Here is a 16,310-nt window from a genome sequence, read left to right as displayed (position 1 = left end):
ACCCAGGGATCAAACCCAGGTCTCCTGCATTGCAGGCAGATTCTTTACCAACTGAGCCACAAGGAAAGCCCACCCACAAGACAGCCTGTGCCAGACTGGCAGTTTCAAACCTCTTCTTAGAGCCTCATTATTCTACTAGTGAGGTCAGCCTTCCCCGTGCCCCCCACCCCGGCATCTTCTCCCTAGGATTTCAGAGCTTCTCACATCCAGCTGCACATTGACCCAGAGAATTAAATAAATGTCCGATGCCTGACCCAATCGCAGCCCAGTTGGGAGCCACTGCTGTAGCCTGCTCTGAACTGGATGCTGGGTGACCTGCTAGAGGGCAAAGTCTGCGTTTATTTTCCCATTAACCTTATATGAGACCCTGAGAGGTCTGAGAGGCGTGGCGCTGGAGCGGCCAAGAGGAGCTACCCCACGCCCAAGGGCAAAGGAGAAGCCCAAGCAAGACGGTAGGAGCAGCGAATTCATGGTTAGAATCAAACCCCCTTCCCCCCAGAGATGCTCAGAGGGCTCAAACAAACCTTGTGCACAACCAGAACCCAGGGACCCCACAGAGACAGAGACAGAACTGTGTCTGAGCGTCTCCTGTGGAGGTACGGGTCAGCGGTGGACTGCCACAGGGGCAGGGGCTCTGGGTGCAGCAGACTTGGGTATGGCGTAAGCGCTCTTGGAGGAGGTTGCCACTAACCCCACCATTACACAGGACTGGGAAATAGACTCTTGGATGGCACCAACAGAACCTTGTGCAAACAGGACACAGGAGAAAGGAGCCGTGACCCCACAAGAGACTGACCCAGACTTGCCTGTGAGTGTCCAGGAGTCTCTGGTGGAGGTGTGGGTCAGCAGTGGCCTGCTGCAGGGTTGGGGGGCACTGAATGTAGCAGTGCGTGCTTGGGATCTTTTGAAGGAGGTCACCGTTATCTCCATTACCTCCACCATAGTTTGGCCCCATGGCATAAGCGCTCTGATAGGAGCTACCCCATGTCCCAGGTCAGGGGCGATGGCCAAGAGTGCCAGGCTGCGATGGCGCAGGAGTTGCGGAGAGGAGCTACCCCACGCCCGAGGCCAGGGTGGCAGCTGGGAGGAGCAACCCCACGTCCAAGGAGCGGTGGCTGTGTGGGTGCAGGAGGGCCTAGAGGAGCTACTCCACGTTCAAGGTCAGAGGGGCGGCGGTGAGGAGATAGATACCCCTTGGCCAAGGTAAGGAGCAGCGGCTCTGCTTTGCTGGAGAAGCCGTGAAGAGATACCCCACGCCCAAGGTAAGAGAAACCCAAGTAAGACGGTAGGTGTTGCGAGAGGGCATCAGAGGGCCCACACACTGAAACCATAATCACAGAAAACTAGTCAATCTAATCACACGGACCACAGCCTTGTCTAACTCAATGAAACTAAGTCATGCCGTGTGGGGCAACCCAAAATGGGTGGGTCATGGTGGAGAGGTCTGACAGCATGTGGTCCACTGGAGAAGGGAATGGCAAACCACTTCAGTATTCTTGCCTTGAGAACCCCATGAATAGTATGAAACGGCAAAATGATAGGATACTGAAAGAGGAACTCCCCAGGTCAGTAGGTGCCCAATATGCTATTGGAGATCAGCGGAGAAATAACTCCAGAAAGAATGAAGGGATGGAGCCAAAGCAAAAACAATACCTAGCTGTGGATGTGACTGGTGATAGAAGCAAGGTTCGATGCTGTAAAGAGCAATATTGCATAGGAACCTGGAATGTCAGGTCCACAAATCAAGGCAAATTGGAAGTGGTCAAACAGGAGATGGCAAGAGTGAACGTCGACATTCTAGGAATCAGCAAACTAAAATGGACTCAAGTAGGTGAATTTAACTCAGATGACCATTATATCTACTACTGTGGGCAAGAATTCCTGAGAAGAAATGGAGTAGCCATCCTAGTCAACAAAAGAGCCCGAAATGAAGTACTTGGATGGAATCTCTAAAACGACAAAATGATCTCTGTTCTTCTCCAAGGCAAACCATTCATCACAGTAATCCAAGTCTATGCCCCGACCACTAATGCTGAAGAAGCTGAACAGTTCTATGAAGACCTACAAGACCTTCTAGAACTAACACCCCAAAAAATGTCCTTTTCATTACAGGGGACAAGAATGTCAAGAAACACCTGGAGTAACAGGCAAATTTGGCCTTGGAGTACAGAATGAAGCAGGGCAAAGGCTAATAGAGTTTTGCCAAGAGAACTCACTGGTCATAGCAAACACCCTCTTCCAACAACACAAGAGAAGACTCTAAACATGGACACCACCAGATGGTCAACACCGAAATCAGATTGATTATATTCTTTTCAGCCCAAAATGGAGAAGCTCTATCAGATCAGATCAGTCCCTCAGTCGTGTCCGACTCTTTGTGATCCCACGAATCGCAGCACACTAGGCCTCCCTGTCCATCACCAACTCCCGGAGTTCACACAGACTCATGTCCATCGAGTCAGTGATGCCATCCAGCCATCTCATCCTCTGTCGTCCCCTTCTCCTCTTGCCCCCAATCCCTCCCAGCATCAAAGTCTTTTCCAATGAGTCAACTCTTTGCATGAGGTGGCCAAAGTACGGTAGTTTCAGCTTTAGCATCATTCCTTCCAAAGAAATCCAAGGGCTGATCTCCTTTAGAATGGACTGGTTGGATCTCCTTGCAGTCCAAGGGACTCTCAAGAGTCTTCTTCAACATCACAGTTCAAAAGCATCAATTCTTCAGCGCTCAGCCTTCTTCACAGTCCAACTCTCACATCCATACATGACCACAGGAAAAACCATAGCCTTGACTACACGAACCTTTGTTGGCAAAGTAATGTCTCTGCTTTTCAATATGCTATCTAGGTTGGTCATAACTTTCCTTCCAAAGAGTAAGAGTCTTTTAATTTCATGGCTGCAGTCACCATCTGCAGTGATTTTGGAGCCCAGAAAATAAAGTTTGACACTGTTTCCACGGTTTCCCTATCTATTTCCCATGAAGTGATGGGACCGGATGCCATGATCTTCATTTTCTGAATGTTGAGCTTTCAGCCAACTTTTTCACTCTCCTCTTTCACCTTCATCAAGAGGCTTTTGAGTTCCTCTTCACTTTCTGCCATAAGGGTGGTGTCATCTGCATATCTGAGGTGATTGATATTTCTCCCTGCAATCTTGATTCCAGCTTGTGTTTCTTCTAGTCCAGCGTTTCTCCTGATGTACTCTGCATATAAGTTAAATAAACAGGGTGATAATATACAGCCTTGACGTACTCTTTTTCCTATTTGGAACCAGTCTGTTGTTCCATGTCCAGTTCTAACTGTTGCTTCCTGACCTGCATACAGGTTTCTCAAGAGGCAGGTCAGGTGGTCTGGTATTCCTATCTCTTTCAGAATTTTCCACAGTTTATTGTGATCCACACAGTCAAAGGCTTTGGCATAGTCAATAAAGCAGAAATAGATGTGTTTCTGGAACTCTCTTGCTTTTTCCATGATCCAGCAGATGTTGGCAATTTGATCTCTGGTTCCTATGCCTTTTCTAAAACCAGCTTGAACATCAGGAAGTTCACGGTTCACATATTGCTGAAGCCTGGCTTGAAGAATTTTAACAGTCAGCAAAAAGAAGACTGGGAGCTGACTGGGGCTCAGATCATGAACTCATTTTTGCCAAATTCAGACTTAAATTGAAGAAAGTAGGGAAAACCACTAGACCATTCAGGTATGACCTAAATCCAATCCCTTATGATTATACAGTGGAAGTGAGAAATAGATTGAAGGGACTAGATCTGATAGACAAGTGTGCCTGATGTACTCTGGATGGAGATTCGTGACATTGTACAGGAGACGGATCAAGACTATCCCCATGGAAAAGAAATGCAAAAAAGCAAAATGGCTGTCTGAGGAGGCCTTACAAATAGCTGTGAAAAGAAGAGAAGTGAAAAGCAAAAGAGAAAAGGAAAGATATACCCATTTGAATGCAGAGTTCCAAAGAGTAGCAAGAGGAGATAAGAAAGCCTTCCTCAGTGATCAGTAATCAGTACAAAGAAATAGAGGAAAACAACAGAATGGGAAACACTAGAGATCTCTTCAAGAAAATTAGAGATACCAAGGGAACAGTTCATGCAAAGATGGGCTCGATAAAGGACAGAAATGGTAGGGACCTAACAGAAGCAGAAGAAGACCTAAAGAAGCAGAAGAGGTGGTAAGAACACACAGAAGAACTATAAAAAAAAGATCTTCAAGACCCAGATAATCACAATGGTGTGATCAACAACCTAGAGCCAGACATCCTGGAATGCAAAGTCAAGTGGGCCTTAGGAAGCATCACTATGAACAAAGCTAGTGGAGGTGATGGAATTCCAGTTGAGCTATTTCAAATCGTAAAAGATGATGCTGTGAAAGTGCTGCATTCAATATGCCAGCAAATTTGGAAAACTCAGCAGTGTTCACAGGACTGGAAAAGGTCGGTTTTCATTCCAATCTCAAAGAAAGGCAATGCCGAAGAACGCTCAAACTACTGCAGAATTGCACTCATCTCACACACTAGTAAAGTAACGTCAAAATTCTCCAAGCCAGGCTTTAACATATGTGAACCGTGAACTTCCAGATGTTCAAACTGGATTTAGAAAAGACAGAGGAACCAGAGATTAAATTGCCAACATCCGTTGTATCATCGAAAAAGCAAGAGAGTTTCAGAAAAACATCTATTTCTGCTTTATTGACTATGCCAAAACCTTTGACTGTGTGGATCACAATAAACTGTGGAAAATTCTTCAAGAGATGGGAATACCAGACCACCTGACCTGCCTCTTGAGAAATTTGTATGCAGGTCAGGAAGCAACAGTTAGAACTGAACATGAAACAACAGACTGGTTCCAAATAGGAAATGGAGTACGTCAAGGCTGTATATTATCACCCTGTTTATTTAACTTTTATGCAGAGTACATCATGAGAAATGCTGGGCTGGATGAAGCACAAGCTGGAGTCACGATTGCCGGGGGAAATATCAATAACCTCAGATATGTAGATGACACCACCTTTAGGGCAGAAAGCGAAGAACTAAAGAGCCTCTTGATGAAAGTGAAAGAGGAGAGTAAAAAGGTTGGCTTTAAACTCAACATTCAGAAAACGAAGATCATGGCATCTTGTCCCAACACTTCATGGCAAATAGATGGGAAACAATGGAAACAGTGGCAGACTTTATTTTGGGGGGCTCCAAAATCACTGCAATGGTGACTGCAGCCATGAAATTAAAAGACGCTTACTCCTTGGAAGAAAAGTTATGACCAACCTAGACAGCATATTAGAAAGCAGAGACGTTTGCCAACAAACATCCATCTAGTCAAGGCTATGGTTTTTCCAGTAGTCATGTATGGATGTGAGAGTTGGACTATAAAGAAAGAATTGATGCCTTTGAACTGTGGTGTTGGAGAAGACCCTTGAGAGTCGGTTGGACTGCAAGGAGATCCAACCTGTCAATCCTAAAGGAAATCAGTCCTGAATGAATACTTATTGGAAGGACTGATGCTGAAGCTGAAACTCCAATACTTTGGCCACCTGATGGGAAGAACTGACTCATTTGAAAAGTTCCTGATGCTGGGAAAGATTGAAGGCAGGAGGAGAAGGGGATGGCAGAGGATGAGATGGTTGGATGGCATCACTGACGCGATGGACATGAAGGTGAAAGTGAACTCGCTCAGTTGTGTCCGACTCTTTGCGATCCCGTGGACTGTAGCCCACCAGGATCCTCCGTCCATGGGATTTTCCAGGCAAGAATAGTGGAGTAGTGGAGTGGGTTGCCATTTCCTTCTCCAGGGGATCTTCCCAACCCAGGGATCGAACCCGGTTCTCCCTCATTGAAGGCAGACGCTTTAATCGCTAAGCTACCAGGGAAGCCTGACCTGAACTGAACTGATTTTCATTTTGGGAAATTACTCAAAATCGACACTAGGTGGAGCCAGCATCACATTTCTCACTTTTTTTTTAAAGTCCGATTTAATCAGGTTTCCGGTTTGTTGTTTTATTTTTACCAATTCTGCTACTTACATTGGTCAGGAATATTGCAAAAACAAAACAACAGCAGCAAGTAAAACCCACAGTATTTTAAGCACGATTTTTTTCCTGAGAATTTAGATTGGAAATCATAAGTGTGCTAATGTCTGATTGTTTAGATTGGAGGCAGGAGGAGAACAGGAGGACAGAGGATGAGATAGTTAGATGGCATCACCGACTCAAGGGACATGAATTTGGGCAAACTCTGGGAGATAGTGAAGGACAGGGAAGCCTGGCCTGCTGCAGTCCATGGGGTCCCAAAGAATCGGACACAACTAAGCCACTGAACAACAAATGCTCTTAGATACCAAAAGAGGGTGCTCTAATATATTTTAAGAATGCGCTTCTTAGGAATAAAAAAGTCACAGCTTTTTCTTTTATACAACAAAAAGTTCTTTCTTTCTGTCTAACAGGGTTGACTGGATTTCTTTCTTTTTGAAATCTACGATAGCTATGCACAAATGCTTTATTCATTACAATAAAATTAAAACCAGTTCTCAGTTCTCTACAATCTTAGATTAAAAATGGACCTTTTTTTTTGAATTAAAAGCATTGTTTTCAGTCGTGACTTTGAAAAGCTTCTGGCGGTAAATGGTATATGAATGTGTGGTTTCATTCTTGATTTAATTCGAGATATCTTTTATCACTTAACAACTTCCCCCTCCACTTAGGAGAAAGGTGGGTCTCATGAAAACCGAATGAGAGTTAACCAAGTGATTATTCCTGGTCTTCCAAGGGCAGGGAGGGAAATAGGGGGAGCTTCCTCCACAAATCCTGCTTTATGTTGTGTGGGAAAGTTGGGTACACAAAGAAGATGCTAGTCAAATGTCTTGACAAGGAACCTGCTGAGGTAAGAGGCTTAACACAGAGCTTTTCGATGCCTCTGGAGTGCTTTCACTGGACACAAAGTTCCCCACTCAGTGATGGTGTAAGGGGTGCAGAGGGAAAGATACTGCAAAAACAGCTAACACGGAATATACATTAAAGACTTGTTTAGTTGCTAAGTCCTGTCCGACTCTTTTGCCACATCTTGGACATAGCCCACAAGGCTCCTCTGTCCATGGCATTTCCCAGGCAAGAATCCAGGAGTGGGTTGCCATTTCCTTCTCCAAGGGATCTTCCCCACCCAGGGATTGAACCTGTGTCTCCTGCATTGCAGATGGATTCTTTACTGCTGAGCCACCAGGGAAGCCCCTGCTGCTGCTAAGTCGATTCAGTCGTGTCCGACTCTGTGTGACCCCATAGACGGCAGCTCACCAGGCTCCCCCGTCCCTGGGATTCTCCAGACAAGAACACTGGAGTGGGTTGCCATTTCCTTCTCCAATGCATGAAAGTGAAAAGTGAAAGTGAAGTCGCTCAGTCGTGTCTGACTCTTAGCGACCCCATGGACTGCAGCCCACCAGGCTCCTCTGTCCATGGGATTTTCCAGGCAAGAGTACTGGAGTGGGGTGCCATTGCCTTCTCCAAGGAAAGCCCCTACTGGTAATTAAATGAATGATCCCCTTCTTCTTGTGAGAATGCCTGCTTCCCTGCAGAATGGATGCTTAGGTGTTTGGCCAGGAGATGGTGTGGGGAGGGGTGTGAGGAGGGCAAATTATTCCATCAGAGGTTGGAGGCCCAGGAAAAATAGTTACTTTGTTGTTGTTTAGTCACTAAATTGTGTCCCATTCTTTTGCAACTCCATGGACTGTAGACCCCTAGGCTCCTCTGTGCATGGAATTTTTCAGGCAAGAATACTGGAGTGGGTTGCCACGCCTTCCTCCCAGGGATGGAACTCACGTCTCCTGCATCGCAGGCAGATTCTTTACCACTGAGCCACCTGGGAAGCCAAACGGGAAATGGGTGACAACTAACCCAAACTAGCCAACTTGGTCCAAAAAACTCCATGTCAGAGAACAAATCTAGATGCTGCAAGAAAGTTCAGTCCATAGCAAGGCCATTTCAGCCTTCACACCTCCCCTCCCAGTGCTGGTGATGCGTTTCTTGCATATCTAATTTATCTTAGCTGGTAACTTGCTAACAGAATTTCTCCTCTTTCCCCTTTCTCTTTGTTTTTTCGGTATTAAGAAATTTCATTTCAAATGCCCTCAGTCTTCAGAGAAAGCAGGCGGATGTGGAAATTAGAGTCTGAATCACTGTTGTCTATGTTACTAAGTCTGCATTTTAATTAGTTGGGGAGACAGCCATGCTCTGGCAGCAAAAGTGAGTAGAATTTCTAGATTCACGAAAGGCCGATGTGGATTTTCTAAAGAGGAACAAAACAGTAACCAGATGGTATTTAGTTAATAGGCCGACTTTAAAGGCAAGTATTTGTTTTGAACTCTTTCCTAAGGGAGAGAAAGTTAGCTAATTAATAGAAGAAAAGAGATAAGAGAAAAGCCAGAGGAGAAGAAATACTAAAAATAATGAATAAAGAGAAATGTGAGGAGAAATGGATATTGGAAAATAAGGGGAACAAACTAAGCAGCTCTAGAAAAATAGAAAATTAGAAAAGATATGTTACTGCAGATTGTTCACCACATGGTTGCCTAGGAGACTTAAGAATGGTTCTCTCTCTACTGAGTAATTATTGAAGGACATAGTGAATTTAGAGTCTTTTGGCTCTACCCGTATCAAATGGAAAGCAAACACATTTCAGGCATTTTAGTCATGAGCACCATCTTTTCTATATTATGCTTTTCTCCAGACAGAAATGGTTGATTTCAACAATTTTGGAAGATAATAGAAGAGCAGTGAGATCAAAACACAGGCATGGTGAAATATTTGAGAAAACAGATTAGTCCAGGACGGCACATTAGTATGTGTGACATCAAGTAACAAACCGTGCAAAAAGTAAATTAGGAAGCAGCGCAGAGCCCATGTGGCCATGTGAGGTCATCTTTACAGTTTGCCAAGTATGCTGTTGAAAAGCATTTTTCCATGTAAAGAGCTTGGTGCACTTGAAGACTTCTAGTCTAGCGATTAAAATAAATCACATTGCGAAGCCATGTTTCATCTTCCATTAACCTGCAGCTTCTACTATCACTGGCATAAAGAGCAAACATTACACAGTGCTTTACTGCTCCTGTGTGAATTTGTCTTTCCTATAGCTTACCCTATTTTCCAGAAAATATTAATATTGCATTGTTATATAATGTAAACCCCTTTCTGCAAAGCTGTCCTCATGTATTTTGGGGGCTGAATACTTGGTTTTGTATATGTGTGGGGTGTGTGTATATGTGGTGTGTGTGTGTGTGTGTGTGTGTTTGGAGTAGTATGAGAAGGGACGGGGGCAAAAGGAGCGATAGGGATTGTCTTTCATGATGACTCAGGCCATCTCTTTTTGCTTAACAAAAACAGGACTCAAGAGTGTAAGAATTTTTGTTATTGTTTGGAAATATAACTTGGTTGTGTCATCTTTTTCCTTCACATGAATACAAGTTATCTATAAGGGAAACTTCCAAAATCACAACCTATTGTATGGGATAGAATGAATTCTAAATCATAAATATTTATGCTTCAGTTCAGTTCAGTCGCTCAGTCATGTCCGACTCTTTGTGACCCCATGGACTGCAGCACACCAGGCTTCCCTGTCTGTCACCAACTCCCAGAGCTTGCTCAAATTGATGTCCATCGAGTTGGTGATGCCATCCAACCATCTCACCTTCTGTTGTCCCCTTCTCCTCTTGCCTTCAATCTTTCCCAGCATCAGGGTCTCTTCCAATGAGTCAGCTCTTTGCATCAGGTGGCCAAAGTGTTGGAGCTTTAGCATCAATCCTTCCAATGAATATTTAGGACTGATTTTCTTTAGGATTGATTGGTTTGATATCCTTGCAGTCTTCTCCGACACCACAGTTCAAAAGCATCAATTCTTTCGTGCTCAGCTTTCTTTATGGTCCAACATGCATACATGACTACTGGAAAAACCATAGATTTGACTAGATGGATCTTTGTCAGCAAAGTAATGTCTCTGCTTTTTAAAATGCTGTCTAGGTTTGTCATAAATATTTATGCTTATAGACAACAAATTGGAAAAGTTTAGCATAAAGCAAAAAAAAAAAAATTACCTATTGCTTTTGGCAAATGTCTGGATTTCCTCCTCAGAATTCATTTTGTCAATTATTTATTCCTCCTTACTTTCGTGTAGCATGGAAAAAAGTAAATCTAAGAAGTTCACAGCAGGACTAGAAACAAAGCAGATGTAATACTCAAACTTTGGTCACCTAGTTGGATCGAGTGAAAGTGAAAGTAGTCGTTCAGTTGTGTCTGACCTTTTGTGACCCCATGGAGTGTAGCACACCAGGCTCCTCTGTCCATGGGATTCTCCAGGCAAGGATACTGGAGTAGGTTGTCATGTCCTCCTCCAGGGGATCTTCTGACCCAGGGATTGAGCCTGGGTCTCCCACATTGCAGGCAGATTCTCTACCATCTGAGCTAGCAGGGAAGCCTTGGATCAAAGTCAAGATTTTTCCAAAATAGAAATGAGGGAGAGAAAGCCAAGAAAATCATGGTAGCTTTTTGCTTTAATGGTATTTGTTTTCCTGGATCCAGGTAGAAAACAGAAAATGAGGGGGAAAATCAGATTATATATAACATCTCTGCATATTTTATAACATTTGGACACAGTGCCTATGTTTGTGTATATATACTTTTTAAAGGTCATTTTATGTTTTAGTTGAGCAGGATAGCCACACATTTTAATTATCAGTAAGTCTTGTGTTCTCAGTCACTCAGTCATGTCCGACTTTGCGACCCCGTGGACTGTAGCCCTCCAGGCTCCTCTGTCCATGGGATTCTCCAGGCAAGAATGCTGGAATGGGTTGCCATCTCCTTCTCCAGGGGATTTTCCCCACCCAGGTATTGAACCCGAGCCTCATGTCTCCTGCATTGGCAGGTGGATTCTTTACCACTAGCGCCACCTTGGAAGCCCCCTTTTTCTTCTAGAAATCCTTATTTCCTTTAAAGCAGTGAAAAGACTTAAATCTTGATCTCTAATATACTGTCAAAAGACATTTTAATGTAATCACTGCTGGGAGCCAGCGAGAGACATTCCACTCGTGACAAAGGTCATGAGGAAGGAGGCTCGGCATACGCAAAGGCGGGATCGAGCCTCAGGAGTCCCCCTGGATATTCTCGAGCATCTACCCCCAAAAAACCAGAGTCTGCCTACTTTATTGCTTTGTGCTCTCACCTCTGACTTTACTGGGGGCTGTCCCCCACCACCATCTCGCTCTGTCTGTCAAAGAGTTAACTTACAGCTCCAATTAATAAAAGTTCCTGGGCAACTAGGAGTGTTTATATCCAAACCCCTCAGATGGCTCTCCAACTCGCCTGACAAATTTACCCGGACTCCTACAGCTATGCATATGATTGTTTACAGTCTCCCAGCCTCCAGAGGCACGGGAAGCTTAAGATATTCAAATAGCTTAGAGCCTCTCAGAGAGTTAGAAACTGTCAGAATAAAACTAGTAAAAGATTTCATTGATGAAACAATGCTTGCTGCCAAGTTTCCACATCCCCTGAATTGTATCCTTGAATGTGTATTAATTAATAGTTGGTATGTAGAAAAAATAAGTAGTGGCCTTGGTGTTAGTAACTTTAGACCCTTAAGGTAATGAATTCTTTCCTTTGTTGTAAACCCATTTACACATCCGCCCTATAGGAATGCAATTTTATCTTTGGAAGATGGTGCCCAAACTTAAAATAATTACTCTTAGAGGAAATAAGTCTTTGTTGATAAGTCCTTGTCAAGAGTCATAAAACGTTAATAGGCCTTCTGGCCAGAAGATGATGTAAATCACCTAAACCATTTGTACATGATAAATTTGCAGGAAAGAAACCCTGGTTTTTGATAAGGATCAAAAACTGCTGACTTTGCATCCCCTATTATCCTCTATGTGTAACTTAGGGTATAAAAGCCCCTGTTGAAAATAAAGCTACGGGCCTTGCTCACCAAAGCTTGGTCTCCCCATGTCATTTTACCCCTTAACTTCCAGCTGAGTCTCCATCTGGAGCGTGGATATCCTCTGCGACCATTTATTTGCCTGGGCTTCTAAGACCCACTCGAGAAGGTGTCTAAGGTGGGGCACCTTCCGCTATTCCAGAGGGCGCCTGCGGCCTCCGTGGTCAGAGCTAACCTGGTGTCACGGGTTATATTGATTTTCTGCGTAAACCAAGCTACTCAGCTTCTTTTCTCCACAGAATTTTCCTACTGAGCTATCCTCATTCTATTATTCTTTATATCTTTGATGAATAAATAAATAAATAGTCGCCTAGGCCATCTCTCCTTCGAATACCCTGGATCAGCCGGGGCTGGACCCCGGCAAATCACATTACTATTTTTCAGTTTCTCTTCAGTAATGAACTAAATCAACTTTATTGTTGGTATTATGTCATTGGTTAGGCAATGATTATCAAGATTTTAAAATTTAATGATGCATTATTCTAAATTTGTTTGTAGTCAAGCACATTTCAAAATTTAAAGGAAAAAAGCTGTATTCAATCTTATATCAATTTTAATACTTAATTAAATTTAATTAAAATTTAAATTAAAATACCTAATAATTAAAATAAAATACTTAATCAAAATCTTAATCAATTGTAATATTTCTTATATATGGGCTAATGCTCAAAGAGATTGGTAAATTAAAATGGATTTTCCCAAGTATTCCATTTTTTAATTTTTCATAAAGATTATTTTTCATGAAGATTGCTATTTCTTTAAATATATACTATATTTCTTAAAATAAGATAATTGGAATACTGCTACTTGTCTCACAAATTCAGGATTTTGAGTTCTCTGGAAGGTGTGAACCAATAAGAAGGTGCTGGCAGCAGAGATATAGGTTCTGAAATGGTGACTTTTGGAAATTCCCTGATGGTTAAGTGGTTAGGACTCTCTGCTTGTAGTGTGGGGGCATGAGTTCAATCCCTGGCTGAGGAACTAAGATCTACAAACCTGTAGTACAGCCAAAAAGAAAAAAGTGAAATGGTGACTTTCTTCTTCATGTCATGCGATGTCATTCATCCCTTGTACCTTCACTATTTTCAAACCTCTAATGAACTCTTAAATGTCTATTATTTGAGGATACTAAACCAATTAACCTTTGCTTCACAGGTAACTCACTACTACTAACTAGCTGGGAGAGTGTCTGTCATGCACACTTTTTATGATGTTGCGATTTGCATCACTCATACCACCCCTGAGGACAGACCTCCTCCACCTGCTGTTTGCCGTGTCTAGGTAGTATCTAGACTCACCTGTTATATGACCCATACTTAATCATCTTAACTGTGATTTAATAAGATTAACAAAGTATTAAGATTAAGATTAACAAAGTATTCATCAGTGTCTGCAAGATGCAGACAGTCTGAATTTAAGCAAAAATAACTTATTGATTCATATAACTGTGAGTCCAGAAGTGTAGCCAACCTGTTAAAATGTGGGTCCAGAGCCTTCAGTAATGCTGTTGGGCTCTGACTACACTTCTGGCTCTCTGTGTGTGCTTGGTTTATTCTCAGTTGTAGCCAGGAGCTCAAGCAAGTCAAAGGGCTCTGACCCTCTCTTTAGGTGTTGCTTGCTTTTGGCTGACTAATTTTCCATTCTAGGACCAGACATGTGACTGGTAAGATGGCCATCGATGATCCCACACTCCTGACTCCTAGCTTAAACATTCCACAGGGGAAAGAGATTGATGTTTCTCAACAGGTCCAGTGAATAATTTCTGGGATACTTTGGTCCATCCGACCTGAGACATGTTCCATACTGAACCTTTTAGCTATAGAGAGAGGGTACTTGGACTGGCCATGACTGACTCTTGTTTTCTCCACTGTGGCAAGGAAGAGAGGGTCAGCCCCATCTGAACTCTGCAAAATTCAACTGAAGAATAATTTGGTACCTACACTGGGGAACAAATCAACAAAAAGGCAAATACCTTATTTTCTTAAATTTTAAAAATAATTTATGATAGTGCTCACATTTGTTAAAGAACATATAACCATGGTGATAAAGTCGAAGGTAAATGATGGTTAATTTTTTCTCTACATCTGTGTATGTGTGAACATTTTTGTGTTAGTTAGGGAAAAGAAATACATCTCTGTTTCTGGGGATCTGCTGCTCCCAGATGGGGTAGTATGACTTGTCACCCTACATATTTCCTCTCATGGAGTAACATGACTTGTAACCTTCAATATTAGCTCACATGACTAACATCATACAACCTCCTTATACATCCTTTCTTCTAGCCCATAATCTTGAAACTAAAGTCAACTATGCTTAATTGCCATGAATGTTTGTGGGCTATTTCCTTGTTATGGTCAAATAATGGTTTGAGTACAGTGAAGATTAAAGCAGGAAAATCACTGAGCTAAGATAAAGGACATAATTAACTTGCATCCTTTCTCACAAGCAATAAGAATGCAGTGGAGTCTTGAATTACAATTTTCCATAATACCAGACATTTTAATTCTTGCTTCTTTTCATGTTTCAATTTGAGTTTTCAGTATTAATCATCAATTATGGCATTCACAGCAGTTGCACATGATGGCAGAGGAACATTTTAGAGTATTAAGTGATTTATATTACTTGTAGATGTCATGCAAATTGCGAAACCAGTTCAACTAGATAAAACTTGAATGCTAGAATTATGAGTGGTTTTAAATGTATTAACATATATCATGAGAATTATATAAATTTTAATAATTAAATAAAATTGCATGCATGCATGTTAAGTCACTTCACTTGTGTCTGACTCTGTGCGACCCTATGGACTATAGCCCACCAGCTGTCCATGGGAGTCTCCAGGCAAGAATATTGGAATGGGTTGCCATTTCCTTCTCCAGGGGAGAGCTTCCCAATCCAGGGATGGAACCTGGGTCTCTTACATCTCCTGCATTGGCAAGCAAGTTCTTTACCACTAGCACCAAATGGGAAGTCCAAATGATATTAGTATTCATTAATTTTAATAAGTTTAATATTCATTAATTTTAAATTTTATTTGCTTTATAATTTTAATAGGTTATATTGGATGTTTCAGAAGGAAAGTTCTTTGAAAACATAGAAATACTTTTAATTTTATTTTTTTGCATTGATTTTAATTTCCTTTTTTTTTTTTTTGCCTTGGATATGTTTGCAATCCAATAGAGTTCTATGAAATTAGGGTGTTAGAACTACTGGAATCTACAGAAACATGGTGGTATCTTAAAAAAAATTTTTTTTTAATTTTATTGAAGTATAGTCAACTTATCATATTGTCTTAATTTCTGCTATACAGCAAAGTGATTCAGTTACACATGTAAATTCTTTTTCATATTATTTTCCATGGTAATTTTTCATAGACTATTGAATATACTTCCCTTTGCTATACAGTAGGACCTTGTTTTTATCTAATTTTGCTTTACTTTTAAAAAAGTATATTCTATCTTTGTACACTTTGAATATAAGTACACACTGTCTTTTAATCATCTAGAATAACTGCTGCCAATAGAACATAAAATAAGTGAAAAATCTTGTTAATTGCAATACAGTTATTTTGTTTAAATGAAGATAAGACAATTCATTTTGAACAATTGTATAATTTATGAATTTTGCTTTTCATTATTAGTCATCCATCCATTGAGATAGCTCATTAACAGTGCAATCAGATGTACAGTAACAAAAATTCTTTTGTCTTCATTATTTTGCTAATTTTCATCCTTATGAACTCATATAGTAACATATGTCTTTGGATTATGAAGGTATACTTGTCAGGGCAGGGAGTCATTGTGAAGATGTATCTGTCAAGGCAGGGAGACAGGACCTATATTTAGTGCATGGGAGCCTCCATCTTTCCTCTTCCTCTGGGATCCAGTAATGTTAAAGTCAGGATGGACAGAGAAGACAAGAAACTTGGTCTAAACCTGGATGTCATAAAAAGAATTTAAGGTGTTGTTAAGAGCAGCATTGGAATGACAGAAGGCCCATGAAAAGAGAAACATGAAGTCAGGAGGTAGCTGATAAATGAGATAATGAGGAGAAGTTGAAAGACTACGTTTATGCTGTGGAGTTTTTCCTGTCCTTCAGGATTGCTTAAATTACTCTGAGTTTTTCTGCGTCTTAGTGCTAAATACGCTGTTACTTTGTTGCTCAGTTATCTGTTATACACATCATCTCATTAAAAGTTCACACTCGGCATCCATGTAGTGAGTTTAAATCTTTGTGTGGGGACGTCTCTGCTGGTCCAGTGGCTAAGACTGAACTCCCGACGCAGGGACCCTGGGTTCAATCTCTGATAGGGAAGCTAGATCCTGCATGTCACGTCTAAGAAC

Source organism: Bos javanicus, chromosome 9, assembly GCF_032452875.1.
Source record: "Bos javanicus breed banteng chromosome 9, ARS-OSU_banteng_1.0, whole genome shotgun sequence".
Taxonomy (NCBI): Eukaryota; Metazoa; Chordata; class Mammalia; order Artiodactyla; family Bovidae; genus Bos; species Bos javanicus.
The sequence above is the reverse complement of the archived record's forward strand: the minus strand, read 5'-3'. Positions refer to the sequence as shown.